The sequence below is a fragment of the Lycorma delicatula genome, chromosome 8 (genome assembly GCF_047948215.1).
Source record: "Lycorma delicatula isolate Av1 chromosome 8, ASM4794821v1, whole genome shotgun sequence".
Classification (NCBI taxonomy): Eukaryota; Metazoa; Arthropoda; class Insecta; order Hemiptera; family Fulgoridae; genus Lycorma; species Lycorma delicatula.
Window position 1 is genome coordinate 105,202,640 of NC_134462.1, and position 10,497 is coordinate 105,213,136.

The 10,497-nt window shown below is 29.0% G+C and overlaps 1 protein-coding gene across 1 annotated transcript in view; it reads right to left on the reverse strand.

The window, feature by feature from the left end:
- LOC142329279 (discoidin domain-containing receptor 2-like) overlaps nt 1–1,330 on the reverse strand; it is a 708,527-nt gene extending 707,197 nt beyond the window's left edge. Inside the window, exon 1 of the mRNA XM_075373718.1 lies at nt 1,151–1,330. The gene's annotated coding sequence lies outside the window, so the exon portion shown is untranslated. The remainder of the gene's footprint in view (nt 1–1,150) is intronic.
- Nucleotides 1,331–10,497: the final 9,167 nt, after the last annotated feature.

Sequence of the window (10,497 nt, forward strand, 5' to 3'; positions counted from 1 at the left end):
ATGGAAGATTTTAGTATCAATGAAAAACTTGACTAACAGGAATGCAATTTGAGAAATTTTTATATTTTAGATTATTGGATAACATTTAGTTCTGTATTGTTAAATCTTAATCTTTTTGTTTGTTTATTCTGTTAATCTGTATAATAAAAAACTTAATCTTCAGGTGACAAAGTATGTTTGACACTTTTGTTAATATTTAACTTATTGTAATTTTAACATGTTTCTTGATCTGGTTTTTGTAGTTAAAATTTTGTTCTGTAGGCCTATCTAAGAATCATAATCCAGTTAATTTTGAAAACCTAAATAACAAAATTATTGTGCTTAATTAAGTTATAAAGATTATTACTGCGTTTATTTGTATTAAGTTTTTTTATTATTTATTTTGCAATACAGTATGTAATTAAAACATTAATACAGTAGCATAATCAACTTTAATTTTAAACTTATCAGTATAACTATTTAAGAATAACATGCAGTTTTGTAAAACTAGTTCAATTTAAAATCATTTCTAAATATAACATTACGCACTTTGTTATTTTTTTTTTTGTTAACCACCGGGACCATTACGTATTACTTTACAGTATGAGATGAATGACAATTTTTTTAGCGTGTGAGTATGCCATGGCTGACCGGGATTCGAACCCGCAGCCTCCGGATGAAAAACCGAGACGCTACCACTCGCGCCATGGAGGAAAATTAGGCACTCATTTTACATAATCTTTTTTTTATTATGCAACACTAAGGTATATTTACAATTATTTACAGCATCATCAACTTTTAGTTTATTTTGTTTAATTAAAATGTTTTTTTTTTATTAGTAAATAGTATTTGTATTATTTGAAAAATACCTGCCATAACAAAAAGTTATAAAGCAAAAAATGAAGAATAACTCTTGCAACCTATCACAAGTTTAAAGCAGTTAAAAATAATTATTTATAAGCTTTTATTTTCAGCTACTTATATTACAGATGAAAGGGTAAGAAAAAACAGTAAATATAGAGAAAAACGTTTTTCAGTAAGTTAATTTTAAGGGGAATTATAGCAAATTATATTAATGAAGAAAATTGAATTGAAATTGATTTTGTTAAAAGAACAATTTTGAGTAGTCTTGTATTGACGGTACGATATATGAACAGATTATTATACATACCTCAATCTAACATTTCATTTAAAAAGTTAACATTAATACTATTTATTTATTAAATAAGTTTCTTTGCAAGACTAACTGCAAGTATTTCTGTTTTAAACGCATTAAAATCATTAAAACTATAATGAACAACATAACTGCACGTATTTCTGTTTTAAACGCACTAAAATCATTAAAACTATAATGAACAACACATCACGTATTGCAACACAGAAGACTAGTAGTTACATCTACAACTCGTAAACATGTATGTTCGATGATCTCCGCGTACAATCGATCATCTTCGTAACCAACTAACAACAGGGGGGGAGACTGATGTATCAGTAACGCATACAGCAGGCAAACAGTTTTATAAACGACAATCTAAACTTCTGCATGAGTATGTTTTTTTAACTACTGTTCAAGGAAAGTATTTGTGTGATTGGAAGGAGAGGTTAAATTGGATTTTCTTTTGAATTTTAAGGTACGAATATAAAAATACAATTCATTTAAAATGTAATTTTCCTAATATATATATAGCGTAAGTTAAGTTTGGTTCGATTAAATTTATAATTTTAGATTTATTTATTATGCAAGTTTATATAATTTAAATATGAATCATTCAGACATGTTCTTTATATATAGTATGTATAAAATGTGTGGCTAGAAACTCAAATAAAAAAGAAGTTTTTTTTAAATCATTGATAAACTAAATATTTTTCATTTAAAGCTATTTATTTTAATTTAATTTATCATAAAAAAATTAATAAAATTGATTAATATAAAGCTTGAATTTTTTAATCCGCATTTAAATTTTCAAAATACGACATTTGTGAGAATCTTATGAAGATTGGATAAGTCGTTCTTGATTTACGGTCAATTTAAGATCGAAAACAGACAACATAATCTCAATTTGAGGTATATTTTTGGTCGCATGGTAGTCTTGCGGGGGGGGGGGGAGGAATGAATTGTTTTTTTTTACGTTTTTAGATATGCGAATTACGAAAGTACCATTCATGTATAAATGTTTGTGGCTCAAGAATCTCAAAAACTACTTGATAAATTTCAATGAAATTTTTAAATTCTGTAGCAGTGTGTGTGAAGTTGTGCGTGTGAGAATTTGATGAAGATTGGTTTAGTCGTTTTCTTTAATTACACTCAATTTTAAAAAAAAAATCTAAATTGAAATTTAGATATTCTGTAGTAGTGAATCTAAAGTAGTACATGTGAAAAATTTATGAAAATTGATTAAGTCGTTCTTCAGTTTTGGTTAATTTAAAGTCGACAATAGACAACATAATCTCAATTTGAAGTTATGCTGGCTTAACTTTTTCTTTTAAAAGTGTTGGGGTATTTTTCATATGCATTTATGCAGTGTTACATTGGTGAATTAGTTTAAACTTGATGCTTGTGTGTAGGGTCTACTCGTTAATCGAACGTATGTTGTGCGTTGTACTAAGTGAGTGAATTTCTGAGTGCGAAGTAGTGAGGGCGTCGGAAACGAAAATTCATCCTTTTTGTGCAGAATGCCCAATTTTATTTATTTTTTTTGTACTTTTTACTGATTTTGAAATATTTCTGATCACTGCCCAAATAAGCAGATTAATGTTTGCTAATGAGCTCTTATACGTATATATTAGACTTCAGCGAGCACGTGTGTGTGTGCGCGCGCGCGCGTGTGTGTATGTGTGTAGTACAATCAACTTGCGTATATTAGAAGTTTTGTTATAATAAAAAATTGATGCTAATTGAAATAAGCAAAACAAAAAGTAATTTTCATAAACTTAATTCAAAGTAATTCTAACAAACAATATCACTAAATGTACCGAGTTAATGTAAAATGAATTCATATGTTACATGTAAATGAAAGTATTCAGACTGACTGATTCACATTTTGAGGTTTTGTAATCGTTAAGTTTCTATAATACAGGCACTCATTGAGGTTGATGGTGCTCCTTGACGTTAAGGATGCACTTGGGCTTACCGTGGTCAGTGATGCTTAGGAAACCGTTGTTCATAAAATACCGGAAGTTCGTAAGAAAACTCCGGAATATTAAGAATGAATATAGCTTTTATTTTACAGTACACAATATTATATGAGGAATCTTGGATTAACAATTAAATTTCAGTTTACACATTCTCCGTCAGGTAGCAGCTGCGTTAGACAGTTCCCCTGGCCTTCCTCTTATGAACCCGGGCTTCATACCGTAGCGTCATAGAAGAGAAAACACACTGCTTGCATTAGTTCGCAAAAACAAAATCGGGACAGGTACAAAGAAATTATACGCGAGTCTATCGTAGAAATTCTCCAAGTCACAAAAGCGTAAGTGTTGTGAACAGTTACTGGAAACCGGGAGCGTTTTAAACTAGACCAACCCACGGTGAATTTGTGATCGCAAATCAGCTGATTTCGAAGTCGAGAGTTCTACGGTTTAAATCCCAGTAAAGCCAGTTACTTTTATACGGGGTTGAATGATTGATCGTGGATACCGGTGTTCTTTGGTGGTTGGGTTTCAATTAACTACACACCTCAGGAATGGCTGGTCTGAGTTTGTTCAAGAGTACACATTTACCGGTACAGTTACATTACACTGATAAGTCGCTAATGACTTTAATTGTTGATGCAACAATAATTTTAAAAAAAATAATAAATTGTAACGGAAAAAGTCCTTTTCTCGTAAGCTGAAGAATTGTGTTAAGTTATACAAAAATAATTCGGTACTTAAACGTATTAACACCACCGCAGCTACTTTGTTAATTAAAAACAAAGTAGTCAATCGGATTTCGGTGGAAAATGAACAGTTTCTTTATTAATTTTAATAAATGGTTATTTATATTTATTTATTTTATAAATATAATTTAACCAAACTTAAACTACGCTCGCTAACCTTGACTAATTAACACCGTAATTTTTTGAGTATTTATTTAATAAATTCAGTAATTATTGCAATTATTTATTATTTAAATAATCAAAACACTCCTGTTAATTAGTCAAGGTTAGCGAGCGTAGGTTAAGTTTGGTTAAATTATATTTATAAAATAAATAAATATAAATAACCATTTATTAAAATTAATAAAGAGACTGTTTTGAATCTATGTTAAACTCTATATCGGTCCATTTTCCACCGAAATCCGATTGACTATTTTGTTTTTAAATAAAGCTGTAGCTGCGGTGGCGTTAATACGTAAGTAACGATGTATCTTTATATTTTTTAAACATTTTTAAAAAATTATTTTTTTACATTTATTATCACCACTTACGGATTATTTTCTTAAAAATGAATTTTACCTGAAAGCTCCCCTTGAATATGGAAGCCTCCAAAATGAAAAAAAAAATTTTTCTCAATTTCAAGATTTAATGTTCGAAATGTACTTTGTTTTTACATTAAAGTCATTGCCGGCTTTCTTTTTCAATAATTTTGAAACTTAACTCGACTAAATATTTTCGCGTTATATACGTAAGTACCAATAATTCTGTTGTCTGGTTTGGTGAGGGTCAATATTGTTATTTTTTAAGATTAAATGACAATTCATTTTATCAGAGATTGCACATTAATAAATATAAATAGTTAATATTTTGCAAAGTATTTATATATAAATATATATAATTTTATTTGAAATAAATTTTTTCTTTAAAAAGTAAAATTAAACTGAAGATATTAATTTGTTTTAAAGAAAAAAAGGTAACAGTTTAAACGAATTTAAAAGAAAATACACGTTGATTCAATAAATGTTACAAGAACATGTCAAAATATAAATAAATAAACTTTCTTTTTCAATTATAATAACTAAATAAAAAAAGGAAGTAGTTATTAAAGTCAAAAAGCTGGTGCAATATTTCTTTTTAAACTTTGTAATAATAAATATTATAAGCTGTAACAAATCGTTTTATGTATAAAAATAAACAGGACTTTAGTTATATTTACTGAAGCGATAAACAAAAACAAAATGAATTCATTAAATGCTACATATGTAGGTTACGTGCATTCATACTAAGGTACGGTCGGAATGTTTCCATAATTAAAAGACATTTTCTATTTTGAAATTTATGAATAAAAGACACAATTATGAATAAGCAACTGAAATACAAGGAAGTTATTGTAATTATTAATATAAATTTAAATTATACTGTACTGAATATCAAATCATGATCAAATAATTTTTTTTTTTTACTTTCACAATATAAGTACCAGAAAAAGTTATGATTTTCAAAAAATAAAAATTAGAAAATATTAGTTTAATGAAATATTAGTTTATTTTTAAAAGTGACTGGATCCACCAGATCTCAAAAAAATTACTAAAACCATTTTAAAAAAAATTATGTAATCATTAAGACAAAAAAATTCAAATCGACAAAAATGTTAAAACAATATAAAATAAAAAGCTGACATAAAAAGCCAACATAGCGGTCAGCTTTTTCTTTGTAGGACTTTCCCGGAACACGGAGTCTTACAACTGTGGATTATTTATGATGCACGGTTTATACGTCGTACATACACATACAAATTAATTAAAAATATTTATTATTTTATTTAAGTGTAATATTTTTTTCGTTTATTTAATTCAATGATGCTACTTAAAACGATCACGAATACCGTATATAATTCGCGGGGGTATGGCGTTACTAGCGGCGACGGAGTCACAACTTACATAGAGCAATTTTCGCTAATAGTCATCAGACGGTCTAGCTGCGAGGCTTAACTCACCAGGTACTGAGTCAACTGGGCGATTGAGAGTTCGAGACCCAGCCAGGCTGAGTTAATTTTTGACACTTTAAAATATTATTCGTTTATTTAATTTTACCGCGCACCTGTGACATCAAAACATAACAAACGACTACAAAAGCATGTTTTGGAAGGGGGGGTGCAATAAAAAAATATTTTTTTTTGCATATATTATTATTAACAAATGTGCTTAAGAAAAATATGACCTTAATTAGGGAAAATCTCGAGGTATTGAGGGTGACCTAGTATATAGCCTCACCTGCTTTACCTTTTTAGCTAAAAATTTAATGGTCCATATATAGAAGTAATCTAATCAAGTTTGGTCAAAATCGGTCCAGTAGTTCTAGAGATGTAAGGTGATTTAAAGGCCGACACACATTTATTTCTACATTTAATAACAATACAACAGGCTTATGACCAATAAAATTTAATTATAATTAATGATAATAAATTTTTTTTATAGTGTAAAAATGGCACATGTGATCGAGATTCGAATCCGGAATGTCCGGTTAAAAGATAAAGCCGCTGCAATTTAGCCACGGAGATTGGAAATTGTTTTTATCATTATTAATAAAAACTTCTTAAAATTAATGTAATCCGAATTAATAAAAAAATAATTAATTAATTAAAAATAATAATTAAAATGTAAAGTGTCTAAAAAAATTATAATTCAGTTTAAATCATTTTAATAATAGGCATAGGATACCGGTGTATTTTGGTGAATGAGGTTTTAATTAACCACACGTCTCAGGAATGGTCTACCTGTAAAGACTACACTTAATTTACAAGTGATACATATCATACTTATCTAATTGGTCTGTGGTGGTGGGGGGGTTGCTTATTGTTCACTAGTTAAACAGATTGCAACGCAGACATTAGGAAAATAATATTAATCTATGTGCAATTGATACTGTCCTTTTTGCTCTCTGATTCTAGCCTTAAATCAACATTGTAAACCTCATCCAAAAGATATTATAAGAAACCCGAATATTCTCTTTTGCAGACCCGGAACCTGTTTCAGTACTTCTTTAAATTTCTATTTTTGAAAATGGAACCGAATTAAAAACAACGATTAACTTAACCCGTGAAAATTTATTACCGTTAAGTTGATTCCATCTTCAAAAACTCAAAAATTTATATAATTAAAAAGTAAGAATATATAATTAACAAGTTATTTATTTATTTTAAAGTAGGATTTTGAGTTAAGCATAAAAAAGTGTTTTAAAATTATTTAATTTTTTATTTCAATACTGCTGAGCTACAAAAAATCCGGCATGTTGCTCGAAACAAATAAAGAACTGTTTAATAATAAAAACATATGACAACACAGGCGTAGGACTTTCCCGTCACGTGGATTTTTTGTAATGTACGGCTTACACACACATACACATACAACTTAATTAAAAATATTTACAATTTTATTTAAATATAATATCTTATCTAGTGCATACCGTTAAGTAAAGTGCGCGCGCATACCGTATTTCATTCTCGTGGGGCCGGAGTGGGGGGGGGAGAACTACTGCCCACTGTAAATACTTTTTTACACTTTAAATATTATTCACTTATTGTAATTTTACCGCTCACCTGTAACGTTACAACATAGCAGACGACTACAGAAGCTTACGTCAGTGCTACGCTAGGGCTTCTTGCGGAGACGCGTGTACTATTGACGCAGTATACCCACTTAGCCGCTATTTTATTTAGAATATTTTTTGGGGTGAGGTGCGATTTTTTACCTTTTAACGTTTAACCTTATATACAGAAGTAATTATTTAAAATCAAAAATACAATGATGAGGAAAACAACTATGAAATGAATTCTATAAATAACAATATTATCAAATTTACTTAAGTATAAATTTACTTTAGCATAAATTATTTGGACTTAAAAATTAACAAAAATTATAATAATAATAAGTTAGATATCGACATCTTTAAGAAATCCACCAAACAAGATACAGTAATCCATTGCAGTTCATTTCATCCTTGGAACCAAAAAATGGTAGCATATAATGCTCTAATAGCATTAAAATATTTAAAAAATGATAATATAAAATTAAAAATAAAGTAAATAATGTTAAATACCTCGATACATCCAACGGATATAATAAAATCTTAATAGACAAATTATATAATAAAAAAAACCCAAATTATACATAAAAGAAAAACTGAAATAATAACAATAATAATTACGCTAAAATTGAATATAATATAATTTATAAAAAAATATACAAAATATTTAAATCATTCGGTTTAAGAACTGCTTATATAACTAACAACAAAATAATAAATATATAATTAATGTGGATACCTCAAAAACATTAAAAAAACAATAACAAAATCAATTAAGAAAAACAAAGATAAATACAGTTTGAAACGCGCGGATTGCGATTTAAAGTACATTATCAATCGTTCATTTTCAAGAAGCATAAAAGAGCATATAAATTGTATAAACAAGGGTCTATAAATCAACTTAACATATTATATATTTTTTTTTTTGTCTTCAGTCATTTGAACTGGTTTGATGCAGCTCTCCAAGATTCCCTATCTAGTGCTAGTCGTTTCATTTCAGTATACCCTCTACATCCTACATCCCTAACAATTTGTTTTACATATTCCAAACGTGGCCTGCCTACATAATTTTTTCCTTCTACCTGTCCTTCCAATATTAAAGCGACTATTCCAGGATGCCTTAGTATGTGGCCTATAAGTCTGTCTCTTCTTTTAACTACTATATTACATATAATAAATTAACTACTATATTATATATAATAAACATAATTATAATCCAGACAACTTTATTGATATACTCGATTACTACAATAATACACATAGTATTAATACTTTAGAAAAATACCATATATATTTAAATAATAAATTAACAGAGAAAATTTGATAACGACGTTTTATATAGACAAGTATTAAATAGTAACTACAGATTAGGTTGGCCAAACTGATTCTCTTCCATTTTAACAAAACTGTTAAGACCACCAAATTAACACGACTTAAACGTTGACATAATTTTAAAATATACGACGACCAACTGTTATAATTACGCAGATATCAAAACTTTCATACAATTAACATGTAAAGTTTTAATTATTGTTACAAATATGACGAATAATGTGAGTTCTTGAGGATGAAAATTAATCCCGAAAGCGCTTGAACGCGTTCAATTCATTTATTGGTAAACGGTTTTTTTTTTTTTTTTTTATTAATTATGATTATATACTTATACCAACGGGCCATGCTTAACAAAATAATTATAAATCTGACCAAGTTTGGTCAAAATCAGTCCAGTAGTTCAGGAGATATAAGGATTGCGACACCGAACACACACACGTATATAGGAACATCCGGAAAATTTCCATCCGGTTTTTTGGGTTCCTTAGGTGTTAAAATGTCAAGATTCGATGAGAACGGAGTATGCCCAAATTGGACCGATTACAATAGTTTCCCTTCTAAAACTAGCCCTGCTATAGCGCTAGACGGGAAAGTAATGATAGGTTAGAAAAACCTGCATCTTGATAAAAATAGAATAAAAATCAATGTAAGACAACAATTAGATTATTAATAAGCGTGAGTTAAGGCTGACTGGAATGAGGGAAAATATATTGTATTTTACCTTAAACTTTAATATATATTACGTAGATTCATAAGAAAGCTACCTACAGTAATGTGTACCATGATTCAACTTCCGGAAAATTTCTACATATCTTCGTGTTTCACATCTCCCAGACCTCAAAACCATCGTCAGTTCAAATATTTATATATGTATACATGTATTTCACTTTCTTGTGGACACAATAGCTGCTGTAATTTTGCGCCAATCACTTTCAAATTGTTTCCTAAAAATAACTCGTCCCAGAATCTCGGCCGAGTTCATTATCGCCCAAAATCGGACCATATGGGTGGAAATAGGGACCATGTGGGGAGGGTTTTTTCGAAAAAAAAACAAAATATCGCTATAACTTTCTTATTAAATAAAATATCGAATTCGTTTAGAGTTCCTATTATTCTTTAGATATGGGCCTAAAGCTTACCTAAGTAAAGTTTTTTGTGATCACCAACCATTTTCCCAGGGGGTTGAAAAAATGGAGTTTCGTTTTTTCCCAGACAAAAAAAAATCATATCTCCTTAATAGGCACAGTATCGAATGGGTTTTAAATGGTCGTTAGTCCTCTAAACATTATCTAAAACCTTTGTCTGAAACAATTCTTTACATGACCAACCTTTACAGCAAAGGGTGACCAAAATGTTGCTAAAGATGGGGCTTGTTGTATGTTAAACATGTAAAAATTTTTTTAATATGCAACCATTGTCGTATTGATTAAATTTGAAGGTTTTCTTAACTTGAAGGTGGAAATCTTTTTTTTAACACCAGTGAAATCTACCGCCGCCTTCCGGCGCGACGAAAGGGATTTTTTTTATTATTGATTTTAATCTGGTAGATTATGGTCTTTGATAAAATACCGTTTATCATATTGATCTATTAAGATTAAACTTAATAGGCTTTTTTGAGGCTATTTTACAAAACGTTGAAACATAATAGAAGAAAGAAAACTGGACTGAAATACTTCAAGAGTGTGTTATTACCAATAGTATTGTATGTCGAATAATTTGCCGCATTGGTCTAATACCTCGATTG